At 39.1% G+C, this 20,278-nt stretch overlaps 1 pseudogene; it reads left to right on the forward strand.

Moving 5' to 3' along the window:
• Positions 1-15,595: 15,595 nt before the first annotated feature.
• Positions 15,596-20,278, forward strand: part of LOC139039458 (large ribosomal subunit protein eL42-like) — a 106,897-nt pseudogene continuing 102,214 nt past the window's right edge.

The raw sequence follows: 20,278 nt of genomic DNA on the forward strand, positions 1-20,278 counted from the left end.
CAGAGGGTTAGAAGAGAGGTGACATGACTTGACTTAACATTTTTAAAGTTTCACTCTGACTTCTCTGGTGAATTGTGTGGAAGAAGGCTAGTTTAGAGACAGTCGCTCTAGTGTGGATAAATGACGATGGGAGCTCAGAAGAAGGTAAAGCCAGTGGGTTAGTGGATCTGTTTGGGATAGTAAAAGTTACTGATGGATGGGGAGGTGTTGGGGAAAGAGAAGATTGAAGGATAACATCAAGTCTTTTGTCCTTTTCCTTGGAAGGATGTAGTTGCCATTTACTTTCTTTCGGGAGGTCTGCTTTCAGCTTGTACATAACAAAACCAAATTTAATACATAAGAAAATAATACTTCTTTGGGGCTATTTATTGAAAATGTGTTGACAGGCTCAACTAGTTCAGAATTTATGATGACCCATCAGTGTTAGACTGGCCAGAGACTTCCTTTGTGTTCCCTATAAAGGAAAGATACTGTCTGTAACATTTTAGGGAAGGAAGAGGGAAACATTATATTAACTTGGAAAAGAAGCTGTTTTTTAGAAGGAAATTTATATAGGAAGATTTTTCTCTGAATGGAAATCCTTAAAGGAAGGCTCTGTGAAACCTGAGCTTGGCAGCACATATTTTTGTGTAGCTGTGAACAGCTGCTTTGCCTGAGTCAGCCATAGAGCTAATCTGTCTCCCCTAAAGTCTTCCCATATACATGGAAGAGTAAATTAATAAAAAATGTTCAGACTTTCTAGTAATCAAAGCCATATGAATTTAATCAACAATATAATTCCATTTGGCATCAAATTAGTAAAAGTTTGAATTTTTCAAAAGAAAATCTGATCTTCAGGTTCAGAATTAATTGAGTGCTTGCATTTGTCTATCCGCTCAGCCAAAATCCCACCGAAATTAGAGCTGAGATGTATACATACAAGATGTATAATGATAATACCAAGGGTAGTGAGGACTATAAACAGATAAGAAATTTGACAAACTTCTAGAGGATAAATTTCAGATAGGATAATTTTTAAAGATATTCTGTAATATAGAAAGCAGAAGTTCAGAATGTGCATATGAGAAGACATGGAAGGTGAAATACAACATTTCCATCAATGCCCTGGAGAGGTTCCAGCCTTGTAGTTGGCAGATTTGTAGAACAGCCATGAGCTCTAGAGCTGAGATTAGTATAATCAGTAATGAGATTACCTGCAGAACAACTGGAAGAGCCCTGGCCACAATACCGTCCTCTGTACGTACAAAGTGCTGTCCTGATGACATTTGGCCTCTGGACAGAAACTATAGAACTCTTCTCCAAAGAAATGTGACAGTATTGGGAGATAGTGGGGGAAAAAAGTATGAATAAATTTTAAATAATGTCCTATTATTCACCGAGAAATGACATCCATGAGAGGGTAGTTTTTTCAGCAATGTATGCTCATCTCAAAAATACTTAATTTCGGATACTCAGATACTAGTGTATTGAACTTACTATTGATAAAGAAAAAAACTTTAGGGGATTAAAACTTCTCAGGCTTAAGTGTTCACATGATTACTGAAGGATCAAATTTTAAAGTTAAGTACAAGTTCCAGAAAAATTCAGTAGGTTGGCAGTGGGACCTAGGAATAAGGGTTTTGGAGAAATACTAGTTGTCTATGATGTAGAGAGTGGAGAAAGAATACAAAGGAAACAAATAGCAGACACATTTCATGTGCTCTTTGTATGAGTATCTGGGTCCTCAGTATTCTCTTTTTATAGAAGACGTTCCGTATTAGTCTGTATTTATTCATCTCCTTTCCATACTTCAAATCCAGCTAAGAGTCTTCACCTGCCTCCGCTGAAATCCCTCTCCTCTGAATGCCCATACTGCTCCCTTTTTTCCCAACCATACAGCAACTATGCACTTTTTAAACATTATATTGTATCATTGAAATGTCACTGATACATTCCCATGTTTATTAATATAGTCTCGCTCATAGAAAAGCAAGAGGGTTCCAGAAAAACGTTTACTTCTGCTTTATTGACTATGCCAAAACCTTTGACTGGATCACAACAAATTGTGGAAAATTCTTCAATAGATGGGAATACCAGACCGCCTGACCTGAGGAAAAAAAGATGCAGGTCAAGAAGCAACATTTAGAACTGGACATGGAACAACAAACTGGCTCCAAATCTGGAAAGGAGTATGTCAAGGTTGTATATTGTCACCCTGATTATTTAACTTATATCCAGAGTATATCATGCAAAATGCCAGGCTGGATGAAGCACAAACTGGAATCAAGATTGCTGGGAGAAATATCAATAACCTCAGATATGCAGATGACACGACCCTTATGGCAGACAACAAAGAAGAACTAAAGAGCCTCTTGATGAAAGTGAAAGAGGAGGGTGAAAAAGTTGGCTTCAAACTCAACATTCAGAAAACTAAGATCATGGCATCCAGTTCCCATCACTTCATGACAAATAGATGGGGAAACAGTAGAAACAGTGACAGACTTTATTTTCTTGGGCTCCAAAATCACTGCAGATGGTGACTGCAGCCATGAAATTAAAAGACGCTTGCTCCTTGGAAGAAAGGCTACCACCAACCTAGACAGCATATTAAAAAGCAGAGACATTACTTTGCCAACAAAGGTCCATCTAGTCAAAGCTGTGGTTTTTCCAGTAGTCATATATAGATGTGAGAGTTGGACTATAAAGAAAGCTGAGTGCTGAATTGATGCTTTTGAAATGTGGTGTTGGAAAAGACTCTTGAGAGTCCCTTGGACTGTAAGGAGATCCAGCCAGTCCATCCTAAAGGAAATCAGTCCTGAATATTCATTGGAAGGACTGTTGTTGAAACTGAAACTCCAATACTTTGGCCACTTGGTGCGAAGAACTGACTCATTGGAAAAGACCCTGATTCTGGGAAAGATTGAAGGCAGGAGTGGAAGGGGATGACAGAGGATGAGATGGTTGGATTACATCACCGACTCGACGGATGTGAGTTTGAGCAAACTCTGGGATTTGGTGATGGACAGGGAAGCCTGGCGTGCTGCAGTCCTTGGGGTCACAAAGAGTGGGACATGACTGAGCGACTGAACTGAACTGAATGTTTCTCTTTTGCTTGCCATATAGTGTACTTAGCCAAGTGCTTGGAATATGTTAGCAGTACCAATATTCATTCAGTAGTGATTAACTTACTGTCTTTATAGTCTAAATTAAGTTGCTACTTCATCCCTCCTATGCTTTCTATCATGTTGAAAGGTAAATCCTTGGAACCCGTGAACCAATATTGATCCACATGTTTTTCCAAAGTACTTACTACATATAGAAATACAGAAAACAACAAATACCTATGTCTCCCCAAACTTATATCCTGAGGGAAATAACATACTAAAAGATAAAATTCAACATTAAGTTCACTAATGAGAATTTAGAAACCTAAATACACAAAGCATTGGTGTATTTTTTAATGTAAATATCTTATCAACATGATTAGATTTTCAAAACATTTAAGACCATAATAATATTGAATTTGAAAATGTTTTATTTTGATTTTTAAAAAGTGATTGTTTAAATTGCAAAAGCAAAACATACTCATGTTACTGAACAAAGATACTGAAGTCTAATAAGTAATAGGGCTCCTCAAATTCCTCATCGTCTTCCACTCGTTACATTCCTCTTCCCAGGGAAAACTACTATTAATAATTCATGTATATAAATTATACCAAAGTAGTTTACTATACAGTCACACAATAACAGTGATGACATTCGTGGGGTGTTTTCTTTTTGCAGAGCACCTGGCTGTGTGTTTTTCTCAAACTATCTCATAGACTTTCATAACTGCTGTCTGAAATACAGACCATTCATATCTCCATTTTGCTAGTAAATAAACAGAGACTTGGAGAAATTAGCTTTGTCCATTAGGCATGAAGCTAATAATCAGTGAAACCAAAATTCGAATCAAAGTAGAATGGCTCCTACCTCTGACATCTCCACACAATTATGTAACTGCCAAGATATATACCAGATCATGAAATACACTTAAGTGTATGTTACTTTTGTTACATACATGAAATCATCATATATATGATTATGAGGATTAAATGGATGGGTCAAAAAAGTACCAGACATGGTATATGGTACATAGTCTCAAATAGTCTCCCATCTAACTTCTAAATACAAGGAGGCATTGAACTTGAAGTTATTTCTGTTCGCCACAGCACATATCACTAAGTGCTCAATAAATATTTCTTTCAGCATTGCTTCACTTCAAGACAGTCTTCAATCTAGGTTTTAAGGAAAGACTTTTTCCTTCCTACTTCTATGGCAAACAGTTATTGATTTTGTTTGTATACATTAACTTTTAGAAAATAAGTTAATCTAGGATCTCATGTTCTGAGTATTAGCCTTGAAGCCAATTTATTATTCTCTCTCTCTCTCACACACACACACACAAATATGGCAAAGAACTTAATGATGACATCAAGAAATAAGAACTGATGGCACTATGGTAATAGATTTTTGATACTCTGTAGTAAAAAAAAAAATGTGTGTGTGTGTGTGTATGAATGAAGGTAGGAAGTTAAATGTCCATATGTTCTGCCAGGCTTTAGTTTTTAAAGAGAAGGGATAATGAAGAAAACTGACCAATTGGAATGGATCAGAGTTATTAAGTGAGGTGCAGGAGTGGTTTCTATTTGTAGTAATTTTGACTTAATTTGTAATTTTGAAAAAAATAAATTGGTGACCATGTTATTATATTACATCTCTTTCAAACTAGTCTTGGCTAAGAACATCTTTCTATATAAATTGAAACTGATCCCATCAAAGCTACATTAAAAGGTTGACGGGAAGATGGGTGATAGGAACCTGCCTGCCCCTTCAGATTCATCTCTAATGGAACTAGAGGCCTCCCAGGTGGCACTAGTGGTAAAGAAGCCACCTGTCAATGCAGGAGACTGTAAGAGAAGTGAGTTCAGTCCCTGGGTCAGGAAGATCCCCTGGAGGAGGGCATGGCAACTCACTCTAGTTTTCTTGCCTGGAGAATCCCATGGACAGAGGAGCCTGGAGGGTTATAGTCAATAGGGTCGCAAAGAGTCTACACGACTGACGTGACTTAGCCCAGCACACACTAATGGAACTAAAGAGATTTTTGGAAGCCCACACTTCCGTCCCATTTTCATGAGGCCACTTTTAATAGCCACTGCTATAACTAAGAAATGACAAGGTATTTAATTAAGGGTGATTTTGTTTTTTTTTTAGTAGATCCAGTGGTCTTAAATTTACGTGCATGTCTTATAGGGAATTTAGTCTGTCTCCAGGAGTGGTTCATACACAACCTATAGCAGGATCACCTGGAGTGGTTGTTAAAAACGATCATTTCCTGGGCAGATGTAGAATATCTCAAGTGTGATCTAGAAACTTGCATTTTTAATAAGCATTCCACTTAAGCTTATGTTCCTGAAATTTTAAGAAGCATTGATTCAGATTTTACAGTAGAACTATGTTGCTGAGAGTCTCAAAATACATTGAAAAAATGTTTAAGCCAAATTTTTCTAATTTTTAATGCAAAAATAATAGAAATATGACTTTTGCCAGGAATCTTCCCGTTGAATGAATGACTTCATTGAAATGCCTTTGTGTGTGGATATAAAAGGGCGTTAATATACATTTTGATGCAACATGTCACAACTCCTCATGTCTGGATAATTTTGCCAGCAAAAGCAAGTATAGCCTTCCTTGAAGAAATTAAATGTTAGATTTTTCACACTTTGTTTTGGTTTCCATAACAGGCATCTTCTCTGCGCAGGGCGAATTATCAAGTCTTCACTGGTTTGTGTTTTCCTCTATGATAAGAAATTGCAGTTTTTGCCTCTCTTACTTTAGAATGTGTTAAATCAAGTCCAATTTTTTTGAGGAAACAGTATACAGAATGAATTTGAACTGAGTCTATAAGCAGGGAGGAAGCCCAAATTGAATCAGAACTGAAATTACACTTTGATTTAGTTATCTCACTCTCCCTAGAAAAAGTGTTCCACAAATGGTGGAAAACAATGCTTCTAACTTAATTTGATTTCCTGCTTAAGTTTGGTTTTGTGGCATATGGGTCCACTGAAGGTTTGAGAAGTAAGGCATGGTCTCTATTCTCTGTGTGTGCATGCGCACTCAGTCATGTCCTACTCTTTGCGACCCCCTGTACTGTAGCCATCCAGGCTTCTCCGCCCATGGAATTTTCCAATAATGGAGCAGGTTGCCATTTCCTACTCCAGGGGATCTTCCTGACCCAGGGATCGAACCCATGTCTCTTGGGTCTTCTGCATTGGCAGGTGAATTCTTTACCAGTGCGCCATCTGGATTGTACTCTGTAGGGTCAACAGTCGGTAAGTTGAAGAAAAGCATGATATGACATAGATGGTAAGAAAGGTTATAAAGCAGGCATGGGTAAAATGAGAGGGAATTTCATACAAAAGCAAGATTGTTTTTGAATGCAAAAGCATTTTCAAAGTCTTTACATAAAGTTGACACTTGAAATTTATTTTGAACAATTAGAAAATGGAATGAGAGGGAATTCCCTGGAAGCCCAGTGCTTAAGACTGCATTTCCATTGCAGGGGGCACAGGTTCGATCCCTGGCTGGGGAAATAGGATCCCTCAAGCAGTGCAGTGCAGCCAAATTAAAAGAAAGAAAATAGAATGAGAGTCCAAAGTATAGGGTTTTGACAACCCTACTTCCCCTAATATTTTTGGTTGTGCCATAGGCGTCTTGGTGTAAGAGAAGAGCCAAGCAAATAGAAACTTGCCACAATAGTTTGCAACTCAAGGCAGTTATAAAAATTCTTACACTGAATTAGAATAAATTATATTATTGCCCATTCATGGGGCCTCTTGCCCTACATCAATAGGCAGTAGGTAGAAGAGGTATCACAGTAGAGATATAGCAATATCCAGATGTTCATACTATCAGTGGGAAACACTATCAGGTCTACTGAAAATCTACAAGCTCATGGGAAATCAGTATTACAGATGAACTACAACTTTTCTCCTATGAAATTCATCCTTTGCCTGACACAGTCCTCTCCTAAAGTCCTCCCAGACCTTTACTGAAAAGAGCTTTTTAGATTAGGTGTTTCTCCTCCTGGATTACTGTTTACTTTGTACACATATGGTTTAGGTCATTATAAAAAACAAACAAACAACAACAACAAAAATACGGTAATCTGGAAAGGGGTTCTATCACCTGACAGTGTTTGTATAACTCAGTTAAATAGTATTATAGGTACTATCTGGTCAAAGTCCAACAAAGATATTGGCCCATCAAGCTCTCTTGATAATATGAATGTAACTGTTTTTCAGACTTCCGCTCCGGGTCTTCCCCCACCTCCCCACAGTATCTTTCTGACCTTACACTATCCCCTTAACCCACTAATTTGTTATAATAAAGCTAAATAACAACCCGTTATAAAACCTTAGTAGCACAGGACAATGTGTATTTCTTTTGCTCCTTCATCTGTGGGTCAAAGAGCTAGGCTCAGCTGAGTAGCTCTGCTGGTTTTAGCTAAACTTGCTCACACATCTTTCATCCTCCTCCTGGAACCAGCAGGCCTACTTCAGGCATGTATTACTCATGGAATGGCAGAGGTGCACAGGAGCAGGTAGAAACGTTCTGGTCTCCTTAAGGCTGAAACTGGCGTTCTGGTACTTCTAGCGTATTCTCTTATCAAAAATAAGTCACAAGTCTCATTCTGTTACCCAAAGCAAATCACAAGGCCAAACCCAAATCTACGAGGGAAAGAAACATGCACTCTCTCTTCAGTAAGAGGTACTGTAAAGCCAGATGGCAAAATGCAGAGATATACCCTACACATGACTTAGGTTTTTCACTTATATGTCCTTAACACTCCATGCTTTCTGCTAACCCAGCAGTGCAACTTAGTACAGTTTGCTTCCTCCCAAAAAGGATGATCTTCAGGGCGAGTACTCTGCCATATTCATCATCAGCATATCTTTAGAACCTCAGATAAAGTCTGACATGTAGACACTAACATTTCCTGATAGATGGTGGGGAAGGGGGGGCAGAGAGGAAGGAATCTAGATTATCCCAAGCACAAGGTATAATTGCCATTAAACAACTACCCTAAAGGTAAAACATGATTCTATTTGCCAAGTTTTTTCAGTCTGGTACCACTTTCTTTTGTTCGTTTTTACTCCCTCAAGAATATCTGCAAACAAGTTCTTAATAATACCCAAAATGATCAGTGATGAACAGACTATACACTTAATTTTTCCTCCTGAATTTCCTCCATGAAAACTTGGATCAAAATACTCCCTCAGTCTTTAAGTCTTCCCCAGATCTTGGAAGGATTACTATCGATAGTCATTGCCAATGTTATTGGATATGAGATATGGCAAGGAAAGGCGCTCACTTTATCACTTGACTGCGGTAAGAAATTACGTATTTTTAAAGGCCACTAATGTAACCAGGTTTGATGTATTCAGAGGTCAGGATTTGTTGAGAGAGTAGGACATTTAGGATTAAGAAATGCGGATTTCTTCACAGATCAATTTGAGTAAGCTTCTTAAAATTAAACCTCCTTAAGGCTCCTCCAAGCTTCAGTTGATTCCATATGTACAGATTCTATTACTAATAATGGTCACTTCTTTGTATTAGTAGGGTATCTTTTTTTTTTAACCCAAAAAGTTCAAGTTACTTAAAATTAATAGTAATTACCAGATAATAGTACTGCTGACCAAATTTAGAGTCTGGATGGTGTGCCTGGCAAAGTGCTAGGGGATTTACGTACATTATTGTGGTTTAATCTGTAAAGTAACCCATTGAAGAAACATCTTTTATCCTTCTTTACAGGAAAGGAAACTGAGGCTTTGAGAATTTGTGACATGCTCAAAGTAACAGGAAAAAACACTAGAGCCAAAATTTAAAAACAGATCAACATAATTCTAAGGTTTGTAGGTTTTCTTTATGATACTTGGTTATAGTCTGCAATTTAAAGCAGTGTTACTCATTTTTTAAAAATCACAGAAACAAAATACCTTTTAAAGAAATACAGAATAAATCCTTGAAGTTGCAGGTAATGCTGAAGTTTCTAACTTGCTTCCTGTCTGACAACCTGTGGGTGCTAAGCTCACACGTAGTTGTCGGTACTCATACAAAATGATAACTGCTTCAAAGTATTTGGATTGAGACATGCTTGGAAGACAAAGCACACTGACAGTGCAGAAGCCCCTGAAGTCTAAGGTAAGACCCCATATACTTTAGCCACAGTCTTAGGGCTTTAGGTCACATTTTTGGTGCCTTTATTTTTAAAGTTCTACTTATGCTTATTAGGAATATAAGGGAAGATGTGACAGAATGAAACAGATCTGGAGAATGTGATTTTATTTCAAATGGCAGATTAAGAAATTAAATGGATAATGAACTCATATCAATTTCCAGAGTTCTCAGATATCAAAAAAAATTCCTGTTTCTTTTTCTGTTACTCTGTCCCCTTCCTCCTTTCCTTTTGCTTTTAAGAGAGGAAGGAAGAACAATCGTTTGATTTTTAAAGTTCATTTATTTTAACAACATTCATGAAGTTTTAAATAAATGCTGAAAATCATAATACACAATCCCATCTTTTCTCTCCCAAGCCCTGTTAGAGGTGAGGAGAAAATGAGATGACATGGGTAGACTGGAATAAACACCAAATAATTATCTCTCTAATGAATTGTTAAAGTGCACAGAAAGGACAGTGCAAGTCAATGAATATGTCTTATCAACACAGTAAAAAGGCATTCAAAAGTGAACTGTGATCTTTCGTCACCATTGCTTCAGAATTGCAAATAGCAAGATTAGAAACACAGGGCAGGAGGTGGCATTAAACTGAAATAAAGAGAAAGATTGGCACTGACTGTGTTTTTGTTTGTTTTTATTTGAATCAGGGCTGCCCTGGAAGGCATCAAACATGTGTAAATACACACACTGCATTCCAAAAAGGATTAATGACTGTGTAATCGGTGGTGTTAAAAATGCCTGAGTCCACACGTAAGGTCAGGAACCTTCACACAAAAGGCAAACTGGAAAGGACCCAGATGGGAAACCTGAGTGGCAGAGCAGTCAGTGACTTAGACCAAGGTTACTTTGATAGACAGTGACTGAACCATCATCAGACACCATACAGATAGAGAACAAGTCCAAGCAGCAAATAAGCACATGCTGTTTTCCTGTGTGTCATTTTAATCCTAAATACAACTCCCAGTGACACGTAATACTAAGCAAAAAAAAAAAAAAAAAAAACCCACAAAAAAACACAAAACATATTTCTCTAAAGAGACAGTGAGTATGCAGCAAAGATAGGATTCTAGCTATGTCTGTCTGTCATAGAATACTATGCCTCTCCAACATCATCTTCCTCTTTTTGGAACTTTATTCTCATCATCCATTGTATTAGTAACTCCTGATACATGGTTACTTTCTGCCAATCTGACGCCTGAAGTCTTAATTCCTTTATCTAGGATCCTATCAGAATTGTCACATATGGTGAATTTCTGACCTGAATACATAATATCATTGCTGGCTATACTACTGCTCCTGGTTGCCTGATTTGCTTCCTATAATTACTACCCTTACACTGCCTATAAAAATGGACTGTAGTCAGCATTATATTTCTTGAATGTGAAACTAGAAAACAGACTGGAATCTGAAATAGAAATAAAAGGATTCTTAAATAGGCAGTTACAGAAGTAATGATGAAAACAATAGGAGATGAAGAAGTGTACTACTCAATAGCATGACACGAGCTATGCAAATATCACTTGCCTGAAATTCAAAGGGTAACTTTTTCCTTTACAAGTAGGAGAAAAGAAAAACTGTGTCAGGATTTCGAGATACGAAAATACTCTGCTAGGAAATTCAGCTGTCTCCCATTCCTCTCTGTAGAAGAGGTATAGAAGATAACATTATTCTCTGTTAATAGACAAGGAAAATGAGGATGAGAGAGCTTAGTTAAATTGCCAGGGTTATGGGGCTAATAAAATAGAGAATTTGGATTTCTAAAACAAAAGTGATGTATGTATGCTACATTCAGATAAGAAAATTAAATATAGCCACACCAAAATGAGAAAATACCTTCTTACACCTGAAGGAAAAATCACAGAAACAAAAACAAGTTGGGGTAATCATATCTTTTGTGATGCCTTTTTTAACCTCCAAATTGGTTTGAGTACCCTTCCTCCATTGATTCCTTCCTTACAGCATTCACACTTTACAATCCATTATCTGGATTTTGCCTTTCTCATTTTACCAAACTACAGGAAGCCAGAGACCAGTGAATTTAGGATCTTATTTACCTAAAATTGTTTCTAGTAAATGAGCTCACTGACTGAACTAATTGAATCATCCCCGTTGGGATCTGCAATTTTGCCAGCATTTTGAGAAATTTCAACGTTTGTTTAGTCCATGATGAACTGGAGGACCTGTAACACATTATCCAAGGGACGGTGTGGTAGTTTTCTATCCGTTGGTCACAGCATCCAGTGGTATAGTAGTAGCCATCTAGACACTGACACTCCCCGAAGTGAATTAAAGCACCCTTCTCTCTCTTTCATGGTTATCCTCTCATAAAGGAAGGCAGGGATGTTGGGAAATATTCACGCATATTCACGCCCCGTTTACCAGAACAAAAGGGTCTCCGTGCACCGCTCGGGCAGTGGGGCGCAGGTACCCTCTGCTCTGGCTGCCATCACAGCATCTCTGCACAGGCTCTTCGAAAACCAGAGAAGATACAGAGCCTCAAGGCTCACCCTCACATCACAGACAGATGTGAAATATAACCACCAGCCTCCTGAAATAAGTTCATCAGCTCAGAAAAGAACGAATGAGACTTGACAACACTCTTGTCAAGAGAATTGATAGGAAAGGCCAGGGCTTTGCCACATGAGTACACGCTGATTGTTGCTCGGGGCTCAGAGGATGATGAGCAAGTGGAGGCTCTTTGCAAGGAATGTTAGCCTCGAACATTTAGAGAAAGAAAAGGGTGATTAGAGGAGGAAAGTTGTGCCCTCTTGGATGCCACTGTACCTGAGAACAAGCTAATTCTGAGTTGTTTTTTTTTTCGTTGCTAACCAAAAATGAAAAAAGAAAGAAACCTGCACATTTTTTCCTTTTCATTTGTGATACTGTTTCAATGCCAAAGAGAAAATGTGATGAAAATGCCAAAGAAAAGAACCATGGAATCTATAGCATTCATTGTGTTTATATAGAGATTATGCTTCTGGTTGTTAACAGCCTCCAGAAGGTAAGCAAGTACTGTATCTATGCATTTAAAATAGAGGAGAGCAGGCGCCCTTCCCAACTTTCAGTAGAGCAAAATGATTTGGGAGCTGAATATAATTTCCTTCTCCATAAAATAAAAACTTGACAAGAAGTTACTGAGTTCCTTTAATATTTGTCTCTCTCCTTTCTAAAAAGTCTTCATTACAGAAACCCACAACCAGGCAATTTTGAGTTTTCACTGCAAGATTACAACTTGAAACTGTGATGCAGTTAGAATCTTGGAAAGGATTAGCAGAAATATATTCTTGCTCTTGTCTGTCTGCTCTGTTTATCGCCACAAGTTACTCCCAACCTCTCCTCAACCCTCACCACACACGTGTGTGCATACTGGGACATATATGCCCATCCATTATTTCAGGCTTGAGTATAAGTTTATGCTTGATGCACTCAGAGCAAAACATAATGTGTTCTATTTCTCAGGGCTGCAAATAAATCAAGTTGGAGAAACAGAGTAAATGCAGATATGAATAAATTATTTCAAGTAACTCCACTTACCATATCCCCAATATTATTGCATCAGGAATGTACCGGCTGTACTGGTTAAATGAATTATGGCACAGTCATGCAATGGGCTACTATTGAGGCCATTAATAATGGTGTTTTAGAAGAATATATAATGGCTTTCAAAGATGTCCATGATGTATTGCTGGTTGAATAAAACAGACTACAAAACACCTACAGTTTATTCCCAATTTTGAAACTACAAACATATGAGATTATTTTACTACTAGTCTCATCAGCATCTAACAGCGCAGAAAATATATAGTCTGACCTGAAACTTTAGAAAATATGTATTTTGACAAAAGCTTGAAAGGAAGGATATTCACAAAGAATAAGGTGTTTTTTTTTTTTTCTTTAGGTGGTAGAATTATCTTCTTATGCTTATCTAGTAAGCTAAAAATGACAAACAGATGACAAAGAGTAAGACTGCCTTTTACCAAAATCAGTGAGTTTGAAGATTTTTTTAAAAAATAACCAGACAACAAGCAAACTATCATTAGATATTTTTAAACTGAGCTATCTTTTAGTTACTCAAGAGAAATTTCTTACTGATCTCATCTACCTTAAAGAGTAAAGTGATAAAATACATAACCTAGCCAAAGCCCTATTAAGCACCATCAATACAATTGTTAAAATAGACAACAAAGTGCAGAATTTTCTGTAATTTGGAGTGGTGAGAAATAGGAAAGGAAAATATGAGGCTAATGGAAATCAGTAAAAAATTTATCCCCCTACAACCTATTTTCCAAGTTTCAACTTCCCTGTTGATATTTTAAAATGAAATTATTTCAAAAATAATTACATGAAAGATAACATGTAAAGATAAATCATTTATGGTTCATAACATTTCTACCTTCTTCTTTTGTGAGCAGGCTGAATTCTCATCTACTGTGCTTTTCCATTGTCCACCTTAGAATAACTAAAAATGACTAATACAGTTACAGGGGAGTATTATCTGATGTTAAGTTCTCTAATTTTTTTTTTCCCTTCAGTGAATTTGAGCCTATACTTTAGTGCTCATGCTGATTTAGTATTCAACAGGCCCTAGAATCCAAACAAATAATAATGATAAACCATCAAAGCCACAAGAATAATCAAAGCTTCCATGGCTTTATCTGGGCTTTTCTTGGGCTCCAAAATCACTGCAGATGGTGACTATAGCCATGAAGTTAAAAGATGCTTGCTCCCTGGAAGAAAACCTATGACCAACCTACACGGCATATTAAAAGGCAGAGACATCACTTGGCGGACAAAGGTCCGTCTAGTTAAAGCTATGGCTTTTCCAGTAGTCACGTATGGATGTGAGAGTTGGACCATAAAGAAGGCTAAAGCCAAAGAATTGATGCTTTTGAATTGTGGTGTTGGACAAGACTCTTGAGAGTTCCTAGACTGCAAGGAGGTCAAACCAGTCGATCCTTAAGGAAATCAACCCTGAATATGCATTAGAAGGACTGAGGCTGAAGCTGAATCTCCAATACTTTGGCCACCTGATGTGAAGAGTCGACTCATTAGAAAAGACCCTGATTCTGTGAAAGATTGAAGGCAAGAGGAGAAGGGGATGACAGAGGATGAGATGGTGATGGTTGGATGGCATCGCTGACGCGATGCACATGAGTTTGAAAAAGCTCCGGGAGATGGTGAAGGACAGGGAAGCCTGATGTGCTGTAGTCCATGGGGTCACAAAGAGTGGGACCCAGCTGAGTGAACTGAACTGAACATACACATATACACATATTTGTGTGTTGTATATATACACACATAATATATGTGCCTGTTGTTGTTCAGTGTTGTATGTGTATATACATACAACACACAAATATGTGTATATGTGGAATGAACACTGACCTTTTCCAGTCCTGTGGCCACTGCTGAGTTTTCCAGATTGCTGGCATATTGAATGCAGCATTTTCACACCATCATCTTTTAGGAATTGAGATAGCTCAACTGGAATTCCATCACCTCCACTAGCTTTGTTCATAGTGATGCTTCCTAAGGCCCACTTGACTTCACATTCCAGGATGTCTGGCTCTAGGTGAGTGATCACACCATCATGATTATCTGGGTCATGAAGATCATTTTTGTAATGTGTATTCTTGCCACCTCTTCTTAATATCTTCTGCTTCTGTTCAGTCTGTACCATTCTGTCCTTTATTGTGCCTATCTTTGCATGAACTGTTTCCTTGGTATCTCTGATTTTCTTGAAGAAATCTCTAGTCTTTCCCATTCTATTGTTTTCCTCTATTTCTTTGCTTTGTTTGCTGAGGAAGGCTTTCTTATCTCTCCTTGCTATTCTTTGGAACTCTGTATTCAGATGGGTATATCTTTGCTTTTCTTAGCTGTTTGTAAGGCCTCCTCAGACAACCATTTTGCATTTTTGCATTTCTTTTTCTTGGGGATGGTCTTGATCTCTGCCTCCTGTACAATGTCATGAACCTCCATCCTTAGTTCTTTAGACAGTCTATCAGATCTAATCCCTTGAATCTATTTGTCACTTCCACTGTATAATTGTAAGGGATTTGATTTAGGTCATCCCTGAATGGTCTAGTGGTTTTCCCTACTTTCTTCAATTTCAGTCTGAATTTGGCAATAACAAGCCCATCATCTGAGCCACAGTCAGCTCCCAGTCGTCCGAGGTCAGGGACAGCGGCCGAGAGGAGCTACCCCACTGCCCGAGATTGGGGGCAGCGGCCGAGAGGAGCTAACACAGGCCCCAGGTAAGGGGGCGCCCGAGAGGAGCTACCCCACCTCCAAGGAGTGGTGGCTGTGTGGGTGCAGGAGTGCTGAGAGGAGCTACTCCATGTTCAAGGTCAGGAGGGGCGTCCGTGAGAAGATAACCCTCGTCCAAGGTAAGGAGCAGTGGCTGCACTTTGCTGGAGCAGCCGTGAAGAGATATCCCACACCCAAGGTAAGAGAAACCCAAGTAAGATGGTAGGTGTTGCTAGAGGGCATCAGAGGGCAGACACACTAAAGCTATAATCACAGAAAACTAGCCAATCTGATCACAGGATCACAGCCTTGTCTAACTCAATGAAACTAAGCCATGCCATGTGGGGCCACCCAAGATGGTCGGGTCATGGTGGAGAGGTCTGACAGAATGTGGTCCACTGGAGAAGGGAATGGCAAACCACTTCAGTATTCTTGCCTTGAGAACCCCATGAACAGTACGAGAAGGCAAAATGATAGGATACTGAAAGAGGAACTCCCCAGGTCGGTAGGTGCCCAATATGCTACTGGAGATCAGTGGAGAAATAACTCCATAAAGAATGAAGGGATGGAGCCAAAGCAAAAACAATACCCAGTTTTGGATGTGACTGGTGATAGAAGCAAGGTCTGATGCTGTAAAGAGCAATACTGCATAGGAACCTGGAATGTTAGGTCCATGAATCAAGGCAAATTGGAAGTGGTCAAACAGGAGATGGCAAGAGTGAATGTTGACATTCTAGGAATCAGTGAACTAAAATGGACAGGAATGGGTGAATTTAACTCAGGTGACCATTATATCTACTACTGTGGGCAGGAATCCCTTAGAAGAAATGGAGTAGCCATCATGGTCAACAAAAGAGTTCAAAATGCAGTACTTGGATGCAATCTCAAAAATGACAGAATGACCTTTGTTTGTTTCCAAGGCAAACCATCCAATATCATGGTAATCCAAGCCTATGCCCCAACCAGTAACACTGAAGAAGTTGAGTGGTTCTATGAAGACCTACAAAACCTTTTAGAACATACACCCAAAAAAGATGTCCTTTTCATTATAGGGGACTAGAATGCAAAAGTAGGAAGTCAAGAAACACCTGGGGTAACAGGCAAATTTGGCCTTGGAGTATGGAATGAAACAGGGCAAAGGCTAATAGAGTTTTGCCAAGAGAATGCACTGGTCATAGCAAACACCCTCTTTCAACAACACAAGAGAAGACTCTACATATGGACATCACCAGATGGTCAACACCGAAATCAGATTGATTATGTTCTTTGCAGCCAAAGATGGAGAGCTCTATACAGTCAGCAAAAACAAGACTGGGAGCTGACAGATCAGATCATGAACTCTTTATTGCTAAATTCAGACTTAGACTGAAGAAAGTAGAGAAAATCACTAGACCATTCAGGTATGATCAAATCAAATCCCTTATGACTATACAGTGGAAGTGAGAAATAGATTTAAGGGACTAGATCTGATAGAGAGCCTGATGAACTATGGATGGAGGTTCATGACATTGTACAGGAGACAGGGATCAAGACCATCCCCATAGAAAAGAAATGCAAAAATGAAAAATGGTTGTCTGAGGAAGCCTTACAAATAGCTGTGAAAAGAAAAGAAGTGAAAAGCAAAGGAGAAAAAGAAAGATATTCCCATTTGAATGCAGAGTTCCAAAGAATAGCCAGGAGAGATAAGAAAGCCTTCTTCAACAATCAGTGCAAAGAAATAGAGGAAAAAAAAAAAACAGAATGGGAAAGGCTAGAGATCTCCTCAAGAAAATTAGAGATACCAAGGGAATATTTCATGCAAAGATGGGATCGATAAAGGACAGAAATGGTATAGACCTAACAGAAACAGAAGATATTAAGAAGAGGTGGCAAGAATACACAGAAGAACTGTACAAAAAAGATCTTCATGACCCAGATAATCATGATGATGTGATCACTCACCTAGAGCCAGACATCCTGGAATGTGAAGTCAAGTGGGCCTTAGAAAGCATCACTATGAACAAAGCTAGTGGATGTGATGGAATTCCAGTTGAGCTATTTCAAATCCTGAAAGATGATGCTGTGAAGTGCTGCACTCAATATGCCAGCAAATTTGGAAAACTCAGCAGTGGCCACAGGACTGGAAAAGGTCAGTTTTCATTCCAGTCCCTAAGAAAGGCAATCCCAAAGAATGCTCAAACTACGGCACAATTGCACTCATCTCACACGCTAGTAAAGTAATGCTCAAAATTCTCCAAGTCAGGCTTCAGCAATACATGAACCATGAGCTTCCAGATGTTCAAGCTGGTTTTAGAAAAGGCAGAGGAAACAGAGATCAAATTGCCAACATCCACTGGATCATTGAAAAAGCAAGAGAGTTCCAGAAAAACATCTACTTCTGCTTTATTGACTATGCCAAAGCCTTCGACTGTGTGGATCACAATAAACTGTGGAAAATTCTGAAAGAGATGGGAATACAAGACCATCTGACCTGCCTCTTGAGAAACCTGTATGCAGGTCAGGAAGCAACAGTTAGAACTGGACATGGAACAACAGACTGGTTCCCAATAGGAAAAGGAGTACGTCAAGGCTGCATATTGTCACCCTGCTGATTTAACTTATATGCAGAGTACATCATGAGAAACGCTGGATTGGAAGAAGCACAAGCTGGAATCAAGATTGCTGGGAGAAATGTCAATAACCTCAGATATGCAGATGATACCACCCTCATGGCAGAAAGTGAAGAGGAACTAAAAAGCCTCTTGATGAAAGTGAAAGAGGAGAGTGTAAAAGTTGGCTTAAAGCTTAACATTCAGAAAACTAAGATCATGGCATCTGGTCCCATCACTTTATGGGAAATAGATGGGGAGGCAGTGGAAACAGTGTCAGACTTTAATTTTTTTGGCTCCAAAATCACTGCAGATGGTGATTGTAGCCATGAAATTAAAAGACTCTTACTCCTTGGAAGGAAAGTTATGACCAACCTAGATAGCATATTAAAAAGCAGAGACATTACTTTGCCAACAAAGGTCCATATGGTCAAGGCTATGATTTTTTAAGTGGTCATGTATGGATGTGAGAGTTGGACTGTGAGGAAAGCTGAGCACTGAAGAATTTATGCTTTTGAACTGTGGTGTTGGAGAAGACTCTTGAGAATCCCTTGGACTGCAAGGAGATCCAACCAGTCCATCCTGAAGGAGATCAGTCCTGGGTGTTCATTGGAAGGACTGATGCTGAAGCTGAAACTCCAGTACTTTGGCCACCTCATGTGAAGAGTTGACTCTTTGGAAAAGAGACCCTGTTGCTTCGAGGGATTGGGAGCAGGAGGAGAAGAGGACGACAGAGGATGAGATGGCTGGATGGCATCACCGACTCGATGGACATGGGTTTGAGTAAACTCCAGGAGTTGGTGATATACAGGGAGGCCTGGCGTGCTGCGATTCATGTGTTCGCAAAGAGTTGGACATGACTGAGCGACTGAACTGAACTAATAGAGCTTCTTAATCTTTGGCTGAAAAGAATAGAATCAATCTGATTTCAGTTTTGACCATCTGGTGATGTGTGTGTAGAGTCTTGCGTTTTTGGAAGAAGGTGTTGGCAATGACCAGTGCATTCTCTTGGCAAAACTTTGTTAGCCTTGACCTGTTTTGTTTTGTACTCTAAGGCCAAATTTGCCTGTTAGTCCAGGTATCTCTTGACTTCCTATTTTTGCATTCCAGTCCTGTATAATGAAAAGGGTATCTTTTTTGGGTGTTAGTTCTAGAAGGTCTTGTAGGTCTTCATAGAACCGTTCAACTTCAGCTTCTTCAGCATTACTGGTTGGGGCATAAACTTGGATTGCTGTAATATTGATTGGTTTTCCTTGGAAATGAACAGAGATCATTCTGTCATTTTTGAGATTGCATCCAAGTACTGCACTTCAGATTCTTTTGTTGACCATGATGGCTACTCCATTTCTTCTAAGGGATTCTTGCCCACAGTAGTAGATATATTAGTCACCTGAATTAAATTCACCCATTCCAGTCCATTTTAGTTTGCTGATTCCAAAATGTTGATGTTCACTCTTGCCATCTCCTATTTGACCACTTCCAATTTGCCTTGATTCATGGACCTAACATTCCAGGTTCCTATGCAGTATTGCTCTTTATAGCATCAGAGTTTACTTCCATCACCAGTCATATCCACAACCAGGTGTTGTTTTTGCTTTGGCTCCATGTCTTCATTTTTTCTGGAGTTATTTCTCTGCTGATCTCCAGGATTTTGGGGCACCTACTCATCTGGGGAGTTTATCTTTCAGTGTCCTATTTTTTTGCCTTTTCATACTGTTCATGGGGTTCTCAAGGCAAGAATACTGAAGTGGTTTGCCATTCCCTTCTCCAGTGGATCATGTTTTGTCAGAACTCTCCACCATGAGCTGTCCTTGGATGGCCCTACATGGCAAGGCTCATAGTTTCTTTGAGTTAGACAAGGCTATGTTCCATGTGATCAGTTTGATCAGTTTTCTGTGATTGTGGTTTTCTTTCTGTTGGCCCTCTGATGGGTAAGGATAAGAAACTTATGGAAGCTTCCTGATGGGAGAGACTGTGGGGGAAACTGGGTCTTGTTCTGATGGGTGGGGCCATGCTCAGTAAATCTTTAATCCAATTTTCTATTGATGGGCAGGGCTGTGTTCCCTCCCTGTTGTTAGACCTGAAGCCAAAGTATGGTGGAGGTGATGAAAATAATGGAGACCTCCTTCAAAAGGTCCCATGCATGCATTGCTGCAATGAGTGTCCCTGACACTGCAGCGGGCTAC

This window comes from Odocoileus virginianus, chromosome 18, assembly GCF_023699985.2.
Source record: "Odocoileus virginianus isolate 20LAN1187 ecotype Illinois chromosome 18, Ovbor_1.2, whole genome shotgun sequence".
Taxonomy (NCBI): domain Eukaryota; kingdom Metazoa; phylum Chordata; class Mammalia; order Artiodactyla; family Cervidae; genus Odocoileus; species Odocoileus virginianus.